Source organism: Molothrus ater, chromosome 6, assembly GCF_012460135.2.
Source record: "Molothrus ater isolate BHLD 08-10-18 breed brown headed cowbird chromosome 6, BPBGC_Mater_1.1, whole genome shotgun sequence".
NCBI lineage: Eukaryota > Metazoa > Chordata > Aves > Passeriformes > Icteridae > Molothrus > Molothrus ater.
In genome coordinates this window covers 51,523,928-51,543,863 of record NC_050483.2, presented here as the reverse complement: position 1 = coordinate 51,543,863, position 19,936 = coordinate 51,523,928, and the positions used below count along the sequence as shown (strand labels likewise).

General features: G+C 42.3%; 1 long non-coding RNA gene across 1 annotated transcript in view; it reads left to right on the top strand.

Annotated features, from left to right (window-relative positions):
- Window positions 1–532: 532 nt before the first annotated feature.
- LOC118687087 (uncharacterized) overlaps window positions 533–19,936 on the top strand; it is a 39,590-nt gene continuing 20,186 nt past the window's right edge. Inside the window, exon 1 of the long non-coding RNA XR_004980287.1 lies at window positions 533–786. This is a non-coding gene — a long non-coding RNA (uncharacterized LOC118687087). The remainder of the gene's footprint in view (window positions 787–19,936) is intronic.

The following is a 19,936-nucleotide window of genomic DNA, read 5'->3' as shown; positions in this document are numbered from 1 at the left end:
CAACAGGACAGGGCCCGTGTGCGGTTTGCCGTTCGCACCGACGAGCATCCCCGCTGTCGGAAGCCATCTGACCCGTGCCTGGAGCGGAGGGGCTTTCGCCCCCCACGCCCCCCTCCGCCTCCTCCTCTAGCCCTGGGCCGCCACAGCCGCATCCTCGGGGACGCGCGGCCCTGGGGGCAGCGCCTCCCCCCCGCACCGTGCCCTTTGCGTGACCGTGCCCCCGCCGCACCTTCCCTGTCCCACGCTTACCTTTCCGGCCCGGCCGCCGAGGGGCTGCCCCCCCCCGCTCCCGCCCCCCGCCCCGTCTCCGCCATCCCCGCCGCAGGGGTGTCGCACGCCGCCGCGCCGGCACAGCCTCGGCTCTCGCCTTGCGCGCACTCGGCTGGCGCTGGCAGCCCCGCCGGGTTCATCCGAGGACAGCGGCGGCTCCGCGCCGCGGCTCGTCTGGCTGCCAACGCCGCGGCGAGGCTGACGCTGCCTCGGCCGGGGGTGACTCACGGCGGCAGCCGCCGGGTAGCGGATCCGACAGTGGAGAGGCGAGCGGGCACTTCGGGCCCCGCTCTTCGCCCCCTTCCCCGGGCACCGCGTGCCACCCGCCGCACCCCTGCCCCCTCCCCGACCCCCTGCGCTTCTGCCAAGTGGAATAAACGCCCGGGTTTCCGGCAAATATTCACCCTTCCGACACCGAACGGGAGGCCGCCCCCCTCCCGGCCGGCACCCCTGTCGGAGGCGGGCCGGGGTCCGTCCCCGCGGCCGGCAGCGCTCCCGGCGGCACCCGCCCCCACCGTAAGTGACCGTCGGGGCCGGGAGGGGGTGGCCGGTCCCTCGGCGCCAGGGCTTGTGCGGGCGGGCGGGCCGGGCCCGGGCCGACCCCCGGCCGTGGCCCCGAGCGCAGTCCCGGCCGTGGCCCCGCGCTGTCCCCGAGGTGTGCCCGGCGTGTGCCCAGGGGACAGCCGCCCGCCCGCACACGGACAAAGGCAAACACAGAACCTTAACGCGGGGCGGGGAGGGGACGCGGGGCGCACACGGGGACAGGGACTCGGAGTCCGAGTGACGGGCAGCGTCGGTGTCATCACCGCTGTGCTCTGCCCTGTTCGGCAAACACGCAGCTGGGTTTTAGCTGCCTGCGGTTTCCATGGAGCCCTCCTGGCACGTCCCAGCAAAAGCGTATGGAGGATGTCCTCATGGCGAGCCTGCAGCGGGTCTCGCACCTTTTCTCAGAGCTCTCAGGTGGAGTGCTTTCAGATCCTTTGCACTGCGTGCCGCAGCACCAGCAGTGCTTTTGAGAAACATGCTTCGTGCATGACATCCCTGTTTTGAAACAGAATTTTGAAGCGAAGCTGTAGAAACACAAGTCTTTCAGTCCAAGCTGTCTGCTAGATGCACAGTTTTAAAAGCAGTGGCTCCCTGAAATGAGGGGATTATTAAAAGCTCATTTATTAAGAAGCTCAAGCCACAAAGGGAATGGTAATGAGTGTGACATACTCTGCGTACACGCTCAAGTTTTGGATAGAGGATGAAGGCATGAAGTCGGGCCTTTACTTAAAAATACTCTAAAGCTACTTGTCAGAAATGTGCTAAAATGATAAGCCATGGATTTAGTGACATGGATTATGCTGTCAGTCCTTCTACCTTAAGTTCATTTTTAAGTCCAAATTTCAGCCCTTTGAGAAAAGATAGGCGAAGGAGGAGGAGGAGGAGGAAGAGACTATTTTAATTGAAATGCTGACATTGCTAACCATGGCAGTGTGAATTCACTACTATAATAAAACCTCAGCTAGCAGCCTAATTCCAGAGAGGTGATGTTATCCAGTAATAATGTAATCAGTTTGTTGGCTGTAACATAGGAAACTGAGAATTACTTTATTTGATTGATATTTTTGGCCAAAATGTAAAAAAAAAAAAAAAAAAAATCGATAAGATACCTGGATTGAGGCAGGTATTTTAAATAGCAGGCTTTGCTATTTAAAATAATAAACCAAAGTTCTTCATGAACATTTTTTCACTTCAGTGCAGTTTTACAAAAGCATACTTAAAAAGGGACAGCTAGTGAGAATGCAAGCTTTCAAGCTAGGAATTGGAAGACAGAAAGGCCCAAGGGTGTAACATTGTTAAAAATGAGAGGTCCTGAAAGCACAATGTTCACTTTACAAAATAGAAGTTTTCTCCTGGGTAATCGCTGAATGAGTTTGCATTGATTTGCAGCTGTGAATTTAAAGGAAAAAAAGGGAAAGAAAATAAATGAAGAAGACAAATGCCTTGTTAGTAAATTGTGATGCAACAATTAAGAAAATTGTGTCAGATATATGAAAAATTGGAATTGACTGCTTAAGCTTTTTAGTTTATATATTCAGGATTCTCCATCCCTCATATCTGTCTTTAATACTTGTTTTTAAGGAGTAAACATTCTGGTAATTTTCTAGGCATCTGGCTCTCAAATTGCAAATAAAAGCAGAAGTGAATTAACTTGTAAGGTGCATGTACCAGTGGAACCATATTAGTGAATTCTTCCAGAGAGGGTTAGTCAGTGTTAGTGAGGTCACGATTTCAGCCACTGTGAAGGTTTGTTGTTGCAGAAAATTGCAAGGATAGACTGTATTATCCCTCTAATTCAGACTTAGAATTTGCTGTTGCTCTTGAAGGTGTTCTGTCTGTTTAACCTTAAAATTCACTGGGGTCAGTGGGACTCTTTGGGTTGGGGCCATGAGTTCTTTGAAGGAGCAAATCTTAAGTTTCTCCATGTTGCTAGGAAGCCTAGCAGTATCAAGACAAAGACACATGAAAGTATGTGAAGACAATGAAAACAAAGTAATGAGTATAGCCAAATCATAACTGCCATTTTAACAGAATGGCTTGTAAATAACAGACCCCTACAAGAATACTTGGGTGTGTCTGAGTCAACCCATTTTGAAAACCCTATGATATGCAGCTGCAGAAATGACACAAATTCTAGAAAAACAAAACTTGAAATTTCTTGAAAATCACGTTTCCAAATACAAGCACTGTTCTGCATATAGATACATCACATGCTGTCCAGTAACTCTTAAGAAGTAGGCTAAAACTGCTGCAGTGACTGCCTTGTTCATCTGATCTACTTAAGGCAACATTAACCCTCTTTTAAGACTTGTACTTAACAAAGCATTATTATATGTATTACAATGATTTGTGAATGTGTATAGTCTGGGCTGTGGTTGACATTCACTGTCAGGCTTACATCCAAAAACATACAAGTTAATTTGCACTACATGACCATTGGCACTACAGAGTAATGAACTGCAAAAGGTACTCTGAGAATATTTTCCAAAGCTGCCCTTATACACTTGCTTGAAGCTAGAAAATAGACCTGATATAATGATAGCTGTTTTGGCTTTATTGTGGAAGATAATACCAGCTTGTGAGTACTGACTGGATGTGAAACAAAACTTTATGGTTGTATGGATTGGATGTGGTATTTCAGCAGTCATACAAGCTGCTAATGGAAGCACTGTGAATTAGTTCTGTGAAAAGATTCAAGCAACAATTAATTACTGTTACTCTCAAATACAAAATGAGAGGGCATTGAAAAATTAATTGAGGAAATTTATGTATGGATATGAAACATGGTAGTTTGGGTGCCACACAGGAAATTCCCAAACAACTAACTGGGAATTTTGGGAACTTATCAGGTTAGGCTCCAAACAGCATTTTCAGTTTGTTTTTTTTTTTTTTTTTTGTCATTAGGCCATGACAGAGAGATTACACTGGCCCAATAGAGACATTTTTGCTTCCTTGGTGCATTATTCTTGAAGTCTTACCTCCTTTGTCATTGCTCACAATTTCTGAGTTTTTTATTTTTATACAAAATGTCACCTTTTTAATTGAGAAACTGAGTATGATAGTGTGGAGGTGGGTCCTCGTGTATACAGGAGGCAGAGAAGCAAGTGAAAGAAGAAAAGGGAAGAAGAGAGAGTTTGGAGGGCACAGAAGGAAGATAGGAAATGTGGGGCTTGCAGTGGAATGACTGGTGATGGGATGGGAGAGGAGGAGACCAGACCACTGACTGTGGAGACAGCTGTGTTCAGAGTTTGTTATGTGATCAAACTACTCCTTATTTAACATGCCCTGCATTTCTCAGTGGGGATACAGCTTGGAATCTGTGTGAAATGGTGAAAGATTGAGAAAGTAAAGACAGAATGAAAAAGCAAGAGACAATTCCCTAATTTGTTTCTTTTGCATTTCTAAAGCCTGCCGAGCCCACACATCGGGTAGGGTATGCTTAGAATCTTGGAAAAAAAAATAAGCTGCAGCTGGAACAAAGTTGGAAATAAATTCCAGTAATTTTAAAGATGATAAAAAATATCTGACCACTCTTTCTCCCTTCTCCCTCCAGAAGGTCCAACAAAATCATCTACCCCATGGCAAATGCTTGACAACAACATCTGTATCTACTCTGAAATCAGAGTTCAGGGTATATATATATAACTCATATTTTTTTCTTCTGATATTGTTTACCTGGAACTTTCACACTGTCATATTTTTTACTTTCTTTTTCACTCAATTTGCTTCTTTGCTTTTGGGACAGAGAATCCCTCATGCAGTGTGGTCCAGGTTATACTGAACCACGGATGTCTCATACAGAGCAGTATCTTATTCCACACATGACTTACTCATGTTTCAAAAGTAGGGTGAGTAATGGGTGCTGGAATTTAGCCCTAAACTGCATTTTGTGTCTGGGGTTTCTGTAATAGGTTCATGAAGTTCACAGACTACTGCTAGTAATTTCTTAATTTTTTTACCTCCCATTCCTGCCTTTTCCCCCATTTCTCCAGAGGCTTTATGTGGTCCTGGAGGACTTTACAACTTTGCAAAATGATGCAGAACTATATCAAAATGCTCCAAGCTTTATAAGCACACAGGGTCTGTTTGTGCTGCAGAAATACCAGGTTTTGACTGGGTGTGGTCCCATATAGCCATAGGATTGTGGGTGAGCATTTCATCTTTACCAGCAGAAAGGTTTGCAGTCACTGCATGTCATAGGGATGTCCACAATGTGCATAGAAGGCAAGCAGTGCTGGACTATTTACATTGCAAGTGGGATGGTTTAGATGGTACCCTGCAACGTCATCCTTGGCTACACGGAGAGAAAACTGATATGCCTGTGATGCTCTCAAGTACATTCTATACGCCTCCAAGTACAAGGGCAATTTTGAATTTAGAAAGAAGCTCTCCAATGTGCTAAGCTGCTGATATAGCACTTGCAGTGAGAAATATACTGGTCCAGATAGAACTCTTGGGAGTACACTCAGGTCAGACAAAGAGGGTCTCAGAAAGAGATGCAAAACAAACAAGCAAACAAACAAACAACTGAAGTGTTCAAACACACAAACAACTTATTATTTGATCTGGAAACAGAACAGAGGTGTTGCCTGTAGCTGCACTTTGTTCAACTTCATTTGAGCTTGTGATGTAACTTTAGTTAGTCTACCCAGCTCATGTCAGACTCTGGACTGTGGGTTTTCTTACTGATGATTCTGCAGCCTCTCAGGCTCCTGGGGCTACTGTGCAAGGGTCTGTTTGCTCAGAGATATCTATTCAGTGCAAAGAGGTGGTGACAGAAATTGCTGTTAATTGTTGCCGTACGGTTGAAGGTTGGGGTCTACTGTGCAAACAAGTCTCCTCTGCTCTGCTCCAGTTCAAAGTTAAGCCACCTAGATGAAACTAGGGAAAAGTATTAATACAGCTAGTGCTAGATCTCAAAAGAATAGAGACAAGGAGGAAGGTAACCAAAGTTCAGACCCAGAGGGTGCATGCAGTTTAGATATGCTGGGTCCTGTCTTGTGTCCCAATAAACAGATCACAGTCATTTGGAAAAAAGGTCTCATTCTTTCCAGGATAAGCTGGCTGTTTAGTTTGTCTTTCTAACCAGTCAATAAAGCTCAAGCAATGTTCTAGGAATTATCTTTGTATTGAAATTACCTTATTCCTTATGTGTCTACATCTATATTTGGATGTGAATTTTAGGACCTTGGATCCTAAAATATTTAGAGTCCAGTTAAATTTTGACATGAGAGCAACTGCATTATTTTTCTGTTCATTTTCTGAATCTGCAAACAAGCTTTTGTGCAAGACTACTGGCACTGAATGTCTGTTTGAAATGGACTTGTGGAAGTGCAAGAGTTCATAACCCTTCTGTTGCAGCAACTGGGAGTGCAGTCTGATCCCTGAGTGCCTGCTGTAGTGAAAAGTGGTGAGGTCTTCCTGAGGTGCTCCTGCAGAGCCCTAGGAAAGTCCAGCATTGCTGCCAGCTGCATGGCAAAGGACACAGATAGTGCATACAACAGCCTCCTCTAACCTGCCAGGAAGAATTAATAAGACATTTTGTTATTAAATTAACTTTGAATTAAAGCACTTCCTGAGGCTGAGCTTCAAACTCTTCAACCTGAGAATGGATTCAGCAGCATCTTGTGAGCTTTGGAGCTCACTAGGTTCCACTTTTATGGCAATAGAACAGTATTCCATTGTAACCTTTACTTTCTTGTTTATTTAATATGTATGAATTACTGTTGTTGGCTCAATATGTTAACAGTTATTTAAAGAATGATCTGGTAAATTTTTTAGTTCATGTATGGATTATAAAGTATAATATCTGTCACTATATTTTCTGGTCACTCACTTTATGTTAAGATTTCATTAATATGCTTTTCTTAAATAACAAACAGATCCTGCAGAGCTGGTTAGCCATGTGAGGACCATGTGGTGTAAGCAGTTATAAATACACCAGTAAAAAACATTCCAGAGAATTATAAATCACTATAATGTTCAACTCCAGTAGGTTGATGAATAGTATCTTTATTAACTTATTAACCACTTATCAAAATGATTTGCCTTGTACTTAGACTTAGGTTTATGTTCAGTGTAAATTTTACATAAAGCCTGACTTTGTTTTCTTTTGCCAGACGTATTTATTTCTGAGTCAAAACTCAGTCTGTTTTGCAAAAAGGAGGAGAATCAAAGAGGCATAATAATCAGCCTAAACTCATCCAAAGCACTTTAAAAATAGCCAGCCCACCTACTGCACTGGGAGATTTTATAGTGCAGTGTACAGAAGCACAGTGTGGAGTAGCTAAGGAACTGTGCAATATGTAAGCTGTTCAAAATGTACTCCAGGCTATGGCTCTCTAACCAGTACCAGATCTGTCCCTGCTGGGGCATCTGCCTCTCAGACCCTCAGTGCCTTACAGATTGGTGCCCACGGTGTTTAACTCTGCTTTCCATGAGAAATGGCCCTGCATGGATTTTTGTTTCCCAATCAGTGGCTGTAGTGGGGAGATCTGTGGCAGGAGGTGGTTGGAGAGAGCGAGACGGCGTTGCTGCTCAGTCACTGGCGCGGTGGGTGGCGGTGCACCGGCATCGTCACTTGGGCTGTTACACAGATGGCCTGTGTAAACTTGAGTAAAATTCTAGCAGATAGGTCTGCAGAGGGATGCAGGCACCCAACTGCGCTGTGTGGGCCTTGCTAGGCTCCATAAAACCATGCCCAGCTGTCATCTCAATTTGTGAGTGTCTGAGCTCTGCCAGGGAGCAAGCTACAAACTGCTTGCAGGTTCTGGTAGGATTCTTGGGGAAGACCTTTCCTGAACAAGTTTCCCCTGCAGAGTCCTGTACAAAACTGTTGGTATCTCTCCTCATACAATGATACTGTTTCTTGGTGGGTCCTGTTATTATCATGGTGAAGTGCAAATACATGGTATATACAGACAGAAATTAAATTGCTCTAATTTTCAGAGACCATTTTTATCTTTACCCCTGCTCTTTCCTCTCCAGCAGGCTTCCTCTCTCTTATTATAAACCCCTGCTTGTGTGTTCCTCTAGACAGTTTTTATCAGTTTTACCCTTAATTGGTACACATAGTTAGTCAGTTTACCTAATTTCCCAATAAAGAATTTATCGGTGAAAGAGTGTTTGGCATGTGAAGAGCACACATTGTAAAAGATGCTGCAGGAGGAAGGGCAGTATGGATGTGTATTACCACACTCCAGCTTAGGTCAGGTGGTCACATTGCTGTATCTGAGGAGAATCTTGCACTAAAATAAACTTTGAAGTCGACTAAAAAAAAAGGGGAACTTCCCATTGTAGAATAAGCAAATTGTACTATGCAGGGAAATGAGTTAAGTCAGTCTCATGGTTTTCAGCATCACTCATGCCTTGAAAAAAAGAAAGATCTTGAGGTACTTTTAGATACCTTCAGTACCTAAAGAGATTGAAAAGAGGGAATTTTTACAAGGGCATGGAGTGATAGGACAAGGGGTAACGGCTTTAAACTGATAGGGGGCAGGTTTAGATTAGATATTGGGAACAATTTCTTCCCTGTGAGGATAGTGACACACTGGTTGCTCAAGGAAGCTGTGCCTCATCCCTGGAAGCGTTCAAGGCCAGGTTGGATAGGGTCCTGAGCACCCTGGTCTAGTGGTAGGTGTCCCTGCCCATGGCTGGGGGTTGGAACTGGATATTTTTTAGGGCTTATTTCAACCTAACCCATTCTATGATTCTGTGATTTTAAAAGGGTTAACTACTTGTCATAAAGTGGATCTTATAAATGTAAAGCATCTTGGCATTTCCTTTTTGTGTCTGTCAGAGAATTTGATGAAACAGCTTTTGTTTGTTCATACTTTTCTTTCTTAACATTTGTATATCATCAGTAAGTGTTATTTTTTCTGCAAAAAAGAAAAGGAACTTGCATTTTCTTCTCTATGAAGACAGAAGTCAAGTCATCCTATTGCTTTGGATAATAATTTTTATCTTGATTAAACATATAAACATATAGGCTTTTACTGCTCCCGACAACAAGGATTGTAAGAATTTGCATGCTGATATTTGATAATTTATGTGTCTGTAGAATTTGATCACTATAGGAATGGAGTATGATATTAGGCCTTTAATGCATTTTGTGAAGGAAAAAGCAATTGTTAGGGTGAGTCTGAGTTAAAACATGCAGCGGACTTCACTCTTTCCAAAGGGAAGGAAATTCTCTACTTCTTTACAATTTTTTGACAACTTTGGTACCCTATGGTAGCAAATATGTTCTCAGGATGAGAGTTGTCTAGACTGTGCTCTCCAGATTATGGTAAGCATTTTATTCAGCTGAGAGCTGGAGCTCTGTAAATGGTTGGTGGGGTTTGAAAGGACCTCAATGTGCAAGGGGAAAGAGGAACCTGCTGTAGATCTTTTGGGTCTTCAGCTGCCAAGCATATAAATATGGATAAGCATGTCCCACTGACTGCAGCAGAATTTCAAATTAAGTTTTTTCAGAAGTTTTTCCAGAGTTGGGATTTTAAGCAGTTTCTGTGTTTAGCTACAGTGTACCAAAGAGTGTGTGCTTATACAGTGAGCTTCCTTGAGCCAGTGCAAAAAATCAGGAAGGCTGTTATGCAATTATTGCTGTATATCTTCCTGCTTGTAAGCCTAAATTCCACTCTGGTTTTTTGGTGTGTTTTGTTTAAATCCCTGAAAAGATGTCATTCTCTTGCTGAATGTGTTTTTCCTCCTAAACATAAACTGTAAATACATACACAGATAATGTTATATGATTTTTTGAGTCATCTGCTTGAAGCTGTTATGTGTTTTATGCTAGGCAAATTTAGAAAATTATTAAACCTCATAAGCTCAGACATAAAAGCTCCTTGATTCGTCTTTGCCATGGAAATTGCAAGTTTTAACATGCAAGTGTATATGTAAAAGAAAAACCCCAGAGGTAGCAGACAAGTAGAAATTTGTGGGGTTGTTACAGACACAGCAACATCTGGTTTGTATTGCAGTTAATGATTTATAATATTATGTGCCGTTTTGTGTTATATAAGCATTTATTATTCATCTCCATCTCCTCTTACAAATCAGTTTTCAATGCTTTTTTTCCCCCAATCATATATTGAGAGAGCATGTTGGTATACATTTATGCCTACTAAAATAAAACTAAAGGTGTTCCTCTATATTAAGAATTTTTGAAGTACTTAGAGATGGTTTCTGGGTTCCCTGTGAAGTAACTGTTGGCCTAATCATTACCAGGAATTGAACCTGGAACTACCAGAGCTAGAGAATAGCTTGACAATTTGAGCTCAAGAAGGCTAAATCTTCTGGCTAACAGTTGTAGTAGAGTCATGCCTTTTGTGGCTCTGGCAGAAGTTACTTGTTGGAGAGGGAATTATGCTTGTGCAACTCAAAATTGTTAGTGAAATCCAAGGGAATTTGGGGGTTTGCAGGGAATGCAGAACTGGGCTCTTCCAGGAGCTTCCCAGTAAGCATGAAAGGGTTTTTTTTTTGTTTGTGTGTGTGTGATGAGTAGTGAGAAATCCTGATGTCTGACAATGTTCTGGCTAAGTGTGCTCTTCAGTTTTCCATTAGTGGTGGCGTAGTCCATCAGTAAATCCTTTCAGGAGTAACCATCTGGCATTTCCTAAACCCTTGACTGTGTATCATGTAAAACTCAGTGTTACCACTGTAAAGAAAGACCTTGAAAAGTTAAATGCCATTGGAATTTAGTAATGTAGGCCACAGTGTAAACTGTGGTTAAGTTGAGCTGAGGCCTTCTTTAGAGAAAGAACCTGTAATTGATTAAACCCTGCCTCTAGCTAGATAAAAATGAGTTGAAGTAGATTAATATAAAAACGGTTAAAAGCTTCCTTGTTGTTGTCAGTTTTTAAAATTAAACTTGTCAAGAGTTTGGCAGAAAGAGCTCAAAGGCAGAGCTGATCTAAACTGGAGAAAACAAACCCATAGGAGCAAAGAGCAATGTGGACCTTCTCGTTTTTGGTTGATTTAAATGAATTTTCTAACTGAAGGCTGTGAGCTTTAAGGTTGTCCCAACCCAAATGATTCTATAATTCTATGACTTTAGGGCCTTCATTTCAACTTGCCAAGCCATTTTTCTCCAGACTACCATCTTCCATGATTTGTGTCTCACAGCTTTGTCTAATGCAGAAATTTCTTCTGTACTGCTTGGCTGATCTTCTCGTGGCCTTCATGAATCTTCTCTGACATTAAATGAGTGTAATTATTATGAGAGCATAAACCAAGGGCAAAACTCAAAAGGTAGTCTTGGATTCAGTAAGAAATAGTCTGAGAGAGAATTGAAATGGAGACAGCATAGCCTAACAGCTAGAATGCTGTCAGGCTTTTTGCTGGAATCTACTTCCATCTGTAACTTTGCATGGCATGTGACCTCTGTGTTACACAGTTTGTCCTACTGCAGGCTCACCTGCATCTTGGTGGCAAGATGGGGCAACTTTCTGTAATTGATAGGGACACAAATTCTGCAGTACCAATGATGAGTGGAAAGTGAGACTTGTAGACTCTCCAACAAATGCTACCAAAGTGTTTATCAAAAAACAATGTTGATTTTACTTAGTGTTGCACTGGAAAGTAATTTTAGAACATGTTTGGGCTCTGACACCTTTTCTTAATATTTTTCCCCCATATCCTTTTGTATATACAACTGGGCCATGTTAGTGACCACAGGTATGAATCTCCATTCCATTGCATTGGTTTTATGCCAGAGTAACCCCACTATTTTTCACAGCATAAAAGTCTGATGAAATGTGGTGAAAAATTGATCCCATACATATTCTAATCTCTGAGTGACTTAATATTTAGTGCTAAAACATTTTCAACCTTTAAAAACAACACTTCTATCAGTCATGTTACAGATTTAAAGTCTGCTGTCTCACGACTTGCCAGAACTGCAGCAAATGCTGGGAAATGAGCATGTCCTTAATCACAGCAAACCATGGGATATTTGATCCTTACATTTGACAGTCCTGTCAAATGGTGAGGGTGAGCTAGGACTCTTGTATATTGACCTCAGTGTTGAAATGTGCCTTTTCCCCCCATTTCTATTTTAAGGTAAAATAATAGAATAATTTCCGTAGATGTAGGCTATTTTTTCCTTTTAAATCATTGCAGTTACCTTTTAATGGTAGCAGTTTGAAATCTCTATAGACTAGGAATGTTATGGACTGAGAGATAAGTTAACAGAGGCCTTTGAGAAAGTAAATAAGGGAAAAGTCAGATGCAGGATGTTTCATGGGTCTGCAGGTTGTTTCTGGCTACGAAGTAAAACTTAAGTCTGATGTTGTTACAACAGCATACATATTCTAAATTTACATATTTCCATTATTACATACATATGTATATACATATTCCCTCTAACTGTTAACAAATCTACTGCTCTGTTTGCAATATAAGGGAAGCATTGTGGTAGTTCTAGATTTCTGAATTCAACGAGCCTCTTCCTGTTAAAATTAGTTGCAAAGCTCCAGTTGATAGCAATAGGAGCAATCTTATTATTTTCAATGATCATAAGCTAGGTCTCCTGACAACTAACTTGGTAAACTGAGACAGACTGCAGTCTCAAAGGAGAGATCATTGAGGAGATATCAGTGTGTAAAAGGGATGTAGAATTCTGTTGGATTTGAGGCTTTGCTACACCACAGATTTCCTGCATGGCTTTTAGAGAACTTGATATGGTTCCCCTTTGAATCTATAAACTGGGCATAACAGCACATCCTTATATAGAAAAGAGTGATGTGCTCAAATAGTGATCTGTAGTACATTTTGTGATTGGGAGAGATTTCTCGTAAGACTCAGACATAAGTTTGATCTGAAACAGTTGGGTAAATAGAACCAGTAATTAATTAATTATTAGTTAATTAGCTCAGTTAATCAGTAACTGATAGAGAACATCTGTTGCTCCTGCTTATTGTGTAAGGGAATTGTAGAATCACAGAATGGCCTGGGAAGAGACCTTAAATAAGGGAGTTGGGAGCCTTGCTCTCATGTGGTGCTCCTAATGGTGCTGTAGTACCACAGCCAAGTAATGGTGCTGCAAATCAATTATGCTTCTTTTCATATATATATATATATTTTTTTTAATTGCTGCAGGTTAATGAGAGGTCAGTCCCTAACTTGAGATATTCTATAGGTAAAATAGAGGTGTTTATATATTTAGACTGGGTATATTTAAGGCAATGAAACTTGGTTTAGCCAGTAACAAAAATGGTTATGTTAAACCACATTGTCTTGTGCTACTTAAGGGCTGAGGATGTACAAAGACTGCTTGATTCAGCTGGCATGTGGTAACTTGTAAAGCCTTCAGCTCATGTAAAGGTGGAGATAAGAAATTGCTGTTGTTCCTTCTGGTATTAACATCTCTGACTACAGGAAAACAAGTCTGGCAATTTAAAGGTCTTGAGAAGTTTTATACTGGTTAACAGTACTCCTCTCTCCTTTTCTCCCTTTTACTTCTTACTGATTTAAATATTTAAACTGGCTGAAGAAGAAGAAGAGAAATTCTGGTTCATGGAAATCTTGTTTTCTTTTTTTTTTTTTTTTTGAGGGGGGGAGGAGGAGAAGTTTTTGGGTTTCTTTTCACTTCCCAGATCAATCAAAATTGATTTTGGGTTTTTGGGTTTCTTTTCACTTCCCAGATCAATCAAAATTGATCTGGGAAGTGAAAAGAAATTTTTCTGCCAACCAGAAATTTTGTGATAATTTCCTGCTGGAAAGAACAAACACTTTATTTCTGAAATCAATATGCTCTCTGGTTCCTGCAGTTTCTCAGTTAAAATGGCATTTGACAGGTGACTCTGACTATCAGCTCTGCAGAGTAGTTGCAGAGTACACACTATCAGTGGTGCTCTGGCAGCCCTGCTCTGTGGGCTGACTGGAAGTCTGTTGCAGGGCTTCCAAGCTCCCAGCTGGCAATCTGTTCTTACTGTTCAGCAATCAGAAAGTCTGGAAAATACTGGGATTTCCATGTTTTCTGTACCCTTAGTAGGAAGTACTTCTTTTACGCTGTACCCTTTTACGCTCAGGGTTTCCAGAATTTCCAGCTTAGGTGACTGAAACCATGAAAGCTTGATGTTTTTTCTCTTAGGGACATTCTCTTGAACAGATCTGTCTCCTTCTACTAAACTCACCTTTATCTCAAGTGCTGCAGGATGCAAAAAGAAGGGCCTCCTGTTTCAATACTTCACCCATCTCTTCTCTCTGGAGATGTACCTACTGGGCTTTCAACTAACTTGCTGGAGTGGGGGTAGCAATCCAGCTGTGGAAGTTGGAATTTAGCGTGGGCTAATTCCTGCATGCAGTATACCCAGCTCCTTTGGGTGTGTCCTGCATGGCTGCTAGACCACAATGGAAACTACCCACGCAGCTTCAAACAATGCTAATGAGGCGACCTCGCACCCACCACACCCAGCGACTGGAAGATTCTGGCCCATCTTGCAGAATAGCAACTATGCAGAGTTACAGCATCTGGCTCTGGCAAGGCTGCAGGCACAGTCAGTCTTTGAAACAAAAACAAGATCATGCACTGTTTCTCCCCATATTTACATGACTAAATGCTGCAATGCACACATGTGGGCAGGAGCAGGAAGAATGCACTCCACCAGTGATTTGTGAAGGGACTTTAGTGGCTCAGCACCCTGCAGGATCTGCTGCTTGAGCTGATCTACAGCTTTTTCTAGCCACATCAAGGATTTCACACATCTTAAGCAGAGTTGGCATTTGCAATGTGAAAGCTACCTAAAAGGTGTCAGATTTGGCATTCCAAATTGAAGTTTATCAGACATTCTTACAGGCAGATTGCAATTACACCTATGCTTTAGCCCTGAATATCCATACATTTCACCAGAGGTGCAACTCTTTTCCAATCCTCCTTCTTACAAGAGTGATACAGATCTCCTGTGATTGACATACAGATCAGAAGAAATGGATTTCTTGTGTTCTTGCTTGGGTTGCTACAAATATACTTCTCATGCTGAAAAACTAAGCACCTTCAACTTCTTTTATTTCCCTCATTACTCTTGGTCTGTGGATAGCTGCATGTGGCAGGAGACGGCAAATATTTTAGATGAAAGATGATAGAAGAAAGCAAGAATTGTTTTCAGTCTTCATTGGCACAGCAGGTCATTTCTGCATTTCACTTTAAGAAAGGCTTATTCTGACAATGTGAACACTGAATGCACCTGATCTTTCATGGTTTAAGTGATCTTTGCATGAATGCATTGAGTTCTGCTTGTGCAATTACCTGTGTGGGTGAACAGATTTGAGCCCATAGAGACTCTTTTGGCTCTTCAGTTCATCCTTGATGCCTGCCAACCTTAGACTTTTACAGCAGGGATCTTGCGTAAGACCACATGTGCAAGAAAATCATCCATGCAACATTTAAAACCATTGTTTCTTCCATTAGTTAAGAGGAAACACAGACTAATTTCTTACTGAATGTGTTTTTATGGCTTTCTCACAGCTTTGATGATCTTGTGGGAGCATGTAATCATAAATTATTAAAAGGAATGCTAAGCTGCTCAAAGCTAAATACATCAGTTATCTTGTTAAGGAGAAAAATGTATGTGAATGGATCGGTATGATTAAATCACTGCAGGACATCATAACCTTCTGTTGTGATTGCATGTGGGGAACTCAGTAATTTTAGTTGTCTCTGTCATAAGGGAGCAGAAAGGTATTTTTATGCCTGCATTTTATTACATAATGAAACATCGTGCTCTAGGCACAAAGTGGGGCAAGAGATTGTGTGCAAACACATATGTGTGCCTACACACATATTCTTTTGGTACACCTCCTTCCAGATGCACTTGGAGTCCTGGCTGCTGTGAGGGTTTGGCAGCTTTCTTGTGCAGTGTGGGTGTTTATCATTCTACTGTGATTGTTCATGTTGTGATGAGTTTCCCCTTGGGTGCATTTTTCAGGCACATGTTCCTGTCAACCAAGGTCAATGCTGAGCCAGAGAAGCAGTGCACAGGTGCCGTGTCAGACTTAGCTTCTTTCTTTTGGCTGCAGACAGTGACACTTCTTAATTTAACTTATGATTAAACCATTGCCCTGATACAGGTCCAAGTAGAGTCTTTCTACATAGATTTTAAAAAAGGTTCTTTACATAAACAAGGGAAGAAATGAGTGATTTCATAAAAATAGACTCTCAAGACCTGACCAAGAGCCTGTTAAAATTGATGGAAAGACTCCTTGAATTTTAGCAGGTCTTTAATGCATACTCTGGTGTTTATAATCCCAGGGGGGAGTAGCTCTTTGTTAAATAGGAGGTGTTTTCTTACTTTACTCTCTTTACTAGGTATAGTGCTGGTGGCAGTGGAGAAAGCTCTGGGTGATGGGAGAGTTCATGACAAAGAATGATCTTTTTCTTCGTGGGCGGCAACCAGCTTCTAAACAAAAAAGCCCTAAGGAGAGAAATGCATCAGGGTCATTACAACTGTCATTTGGCACTTACTAACATGTATTCTTGAAAGAAACTGTTAACACAATTTTGCTGTTTCTTGCCAAGCAGTGAGGGCATACTGGCAATGTTTTGAAGCCAGAATTGGACTGCAGGCTTTAGAGCTCCTCTCTAGGATCAGCTGATCAAGAAATATGGGAAACATAGCATCCTTAACCCTTTTACCTGTGGAAATCCATGCATGTCCACTCACAAACATGTACTGTGTTTCTCTCCAACTTCGGATGTGTAGTAGGGATTATGGAAAGGTCCATTTGGAATCAAATTTGGCAAGGGGTGTCAAGGACAACAAGGAGGAGTTCTTCAAGTGCATCAGTAGAAAAAGGAATACTAGGGAAAATGTGGACCTGCTACTGAATGGAGTGGGTGCTGTGCTGATGAAGGATACAGAGTATGTGGAGTTACTGAATGTCTTGTTTGCTTCAGTCTTTGCTGCTGAGGCCAGCTCTCAGGAATCCCAGACCATGGAGGCAAGAGAAAAGTCTGGAGCAAGGAAAGCTTTCCCTTGGTTGAGCAGGATCAGGTTAGAGATCATTTAGGCAAAGTGACACCTGCAAATCCCAGGACCCCAATGGGATGCACCCACCAGTGCTGAGGGAGCTGCCAGATGTTATTGCTAAGGCACTCTCCATGGTGATGGAGAATAGAAGAGGTGCCTGAGATCAGGCCACTCTCAAGGTCATGGAGCACAGGAGAAACATGCGAGGACTGGAAGAAAGCCAATATCACTCCAGTCTTCAAAAACGGCAAGAAAGAGGATCCAGGAAACTAAAGGTCAGTCAGCCTCACCTCGGGGGGGGGATGGAACAACTCATTCTAAATGTCATCTCTAAGCATGTGGGAGTGAAGAAAGTTGTCAGGTATAGTCAGCATGGATTCACCTAGGGGAAATCTTGACCAATCTGATAGGCTTCTAGGATGGACTACGTGGCTGGGTAGATGAGACGAAAGTGGTGGATGTTGTCTACCTTGACTTCAGCAAAGTTTTTAACACTGTTTTGCCTGACATCCTCATGGACAAGATCAGGAAGTGTGGGTTGAATGAGTGGGCAGTTGGGTAGACTGAGAACTGAATGCATGTCAGAGCTCAGAGTTTTGTGATCAGCAGCACAGAGTCCAGCTGGAAAGCAGCTCTGAGGGGAAGGACCTGGGGGTCCTGGTGGACCACAAGGGCCATGAGCCAGCAGTGCCCTGTGGGCCAAGAAGGCCAATGGTCTCCTGGGGTGCGTTAGGGAGAGCATTGCAAGCAGGTCAAGTGAGGTGATCCTGCCCCTCTGCTCGGTCCTGGTGAGGCACATCTGGAATGCTGTGCCCACTTCTGGGCTCTATTCAAAAAATACAGGGAACTACTGGCATGGGTCCAGCAGAGGGCAATAATGATGATGAGTGGACTCTGGAGCATCTCTGAGGAAAGGCTGAGGGAGCTGGGCCTGTTCAGCCTTGACAAGAGATGAGGGGACCTGAGTGCATACAAATATCTAAGTGTGGATGCCAAGAGGATGGGGCCAGACTTTTCACTGATGCCCAGTGGCAGGACAAGAGACAACTAGCAAAAACTGAAACCAGGGGAGTTCCATCTAAATATGAGGAAAGCTTCTTTGCTGTGTGGGTGACAGACCACTGAAATAGGCTGCCCAGAGCAGCTGTGGAGTCTCCTTCTCTGGAGGTATGGAAAATTTGCCTGGATCTGCCATAGGTCCTTTAGCAGCAGGGATGGACTAGGTGATCTCTAGAGGTCTCTCCCAACCCCAGCTATTCTCTAAAAGTTACCAGATTTTTGCTTTTCTTTGAGTAACAGTAATAACAACTTATGATGTGGTAATGCTTTAAAATCAAGGATGTTAATTGACTTGAAAGAAATGTATTCATCTATTTAGACTGCATAATAGTTTTGCTTTCACTGGGAGTGGGTAAAAGCCAGATTTCAGTCTTGTTGGTCGGATTTTTCTTGTTGGGCCAGCACATACTGTCCAGAGTAAAGGAGGAGTTGGTTAATCCTCCCAGGACCATGTACTTTCTCTGTTTGTCCTGTTTTTCCTGGAATAAAAAGGCTGGAACTCGCCTCTCCCTGTGTCTAAATTGACAAGATCCATGATGTGTGAGAAGTTCAAGGTCTGAGAAGAGACACCTGTACCAACAGTCTATCACAATTTAGGATTTGCTGTGACTCCAGTACTGCTGTTGTGCCATAGCTGCATCAGCCTTTTTAGAAAGGCTGGTAGGTAAGCAATAGTAGACGGCAGTAAAAAATCAACAATTAAATATGAATAGGGTTTTTTTTTCATATTTAATGAAAAATAAATTTGTGGTTGTTGTGGCTTTTGGGGTTGTTTTGTGGTTTAATCCCAGCTGGCAAGTAAGTATCATGGACCTGACTTTTCCCTCATAACCTTCCCCCTCATTAATTGCCCCCTCACTCTGGTGGGATGGAGAAATTGGAGAGAACACTTTAAAAACTGAAAAAAAGAGTAAAATAATATAATAATAATAATGTTGATGGTGATGAAATCGAGAGGGAGGGGGAATAAAATCCAAAAGAAACAAGTGATGCACAATACAGTTGCTCACCACCTGCTGACCAGTGCCCAGCCCTTCCTGGCCAGCTCTCCTGCTTTATATACTGGGCATAGCCTTCTATGCTATAGAATGTCCCTTTGACCAGTTTGCTTCATCTGTCCTGGCCATGCCCTTCCCAGCTTCTTGTGCATCTCCTCACTGGCAGAGCATGGGAAACTGAAAAGTCCTTGAATTCAGGTGGGCACTGATCAGCAACAGCTAAACCATCTGTGTTACCAGCATAATTCTCATACTGAACCTAAACATCACTGCACCAGCTACCAGGAAGAAAATTAACTCTGTCCCAGGAATTCAGGACAGTAGTGGCAGGAGTGATTACAATGCTTCGCTGAAGCTGGACATAGATATAAAATTATATATTTATGCCATATATATAAAAGGATATATAAAGGGTGGGCTAGAATCTAACTTGCTGTTTTCCCATTGCTGCCTTCATTCATTTGGGCAGTTTAATTCTGATTCTGTATCACTAGGTTATGTAAAATAAGTATTGCTTAAATTCTTGACCTCAGCAAGTTCAGTGCAATCCACGTTAAGCAACCTCCTTGGAAGCTCAGAGAACAGTTTTCTTATTGATCTGAGGGACTTGTTGATACTAAGTTGGTACTTTTTTAATGTGCTTTTGAATTTTTTTGGAGCATTTGACTGTGCCAAGCTTTGCAAAACTGTAAGAAATGTAATTCAGTAACTGTACAGTATAGAATTTCTTGTATGTACTGTGAATGTTGGCACAGATTGAAACTGGATTAGGTGAACAGTGCTGAACTCAGAGTATTTTGGATTTTTTTCTTGCACACATGAAGAAAAATATAATGAACTCATTTACTTGAGGTAATTCTGTAATAAATCCACTTTAATCAATGATGTTAAACTACTGAGGTGTGTTACTGATACAGCTGCATTTTATTACCTGCTTCGTAAACCACAAATAGCAGGGAGAACCAGGTAAAGGTTTTTAGTTTCAGATGCAGGATGTGTGATGCAATCCACTACAGGCTTTATGCACATATGCACAGAGCATATTTTTGAGCTACTGTACTTTGAAATCTGTGCCAGACATCTATGCAGCCAGACAGT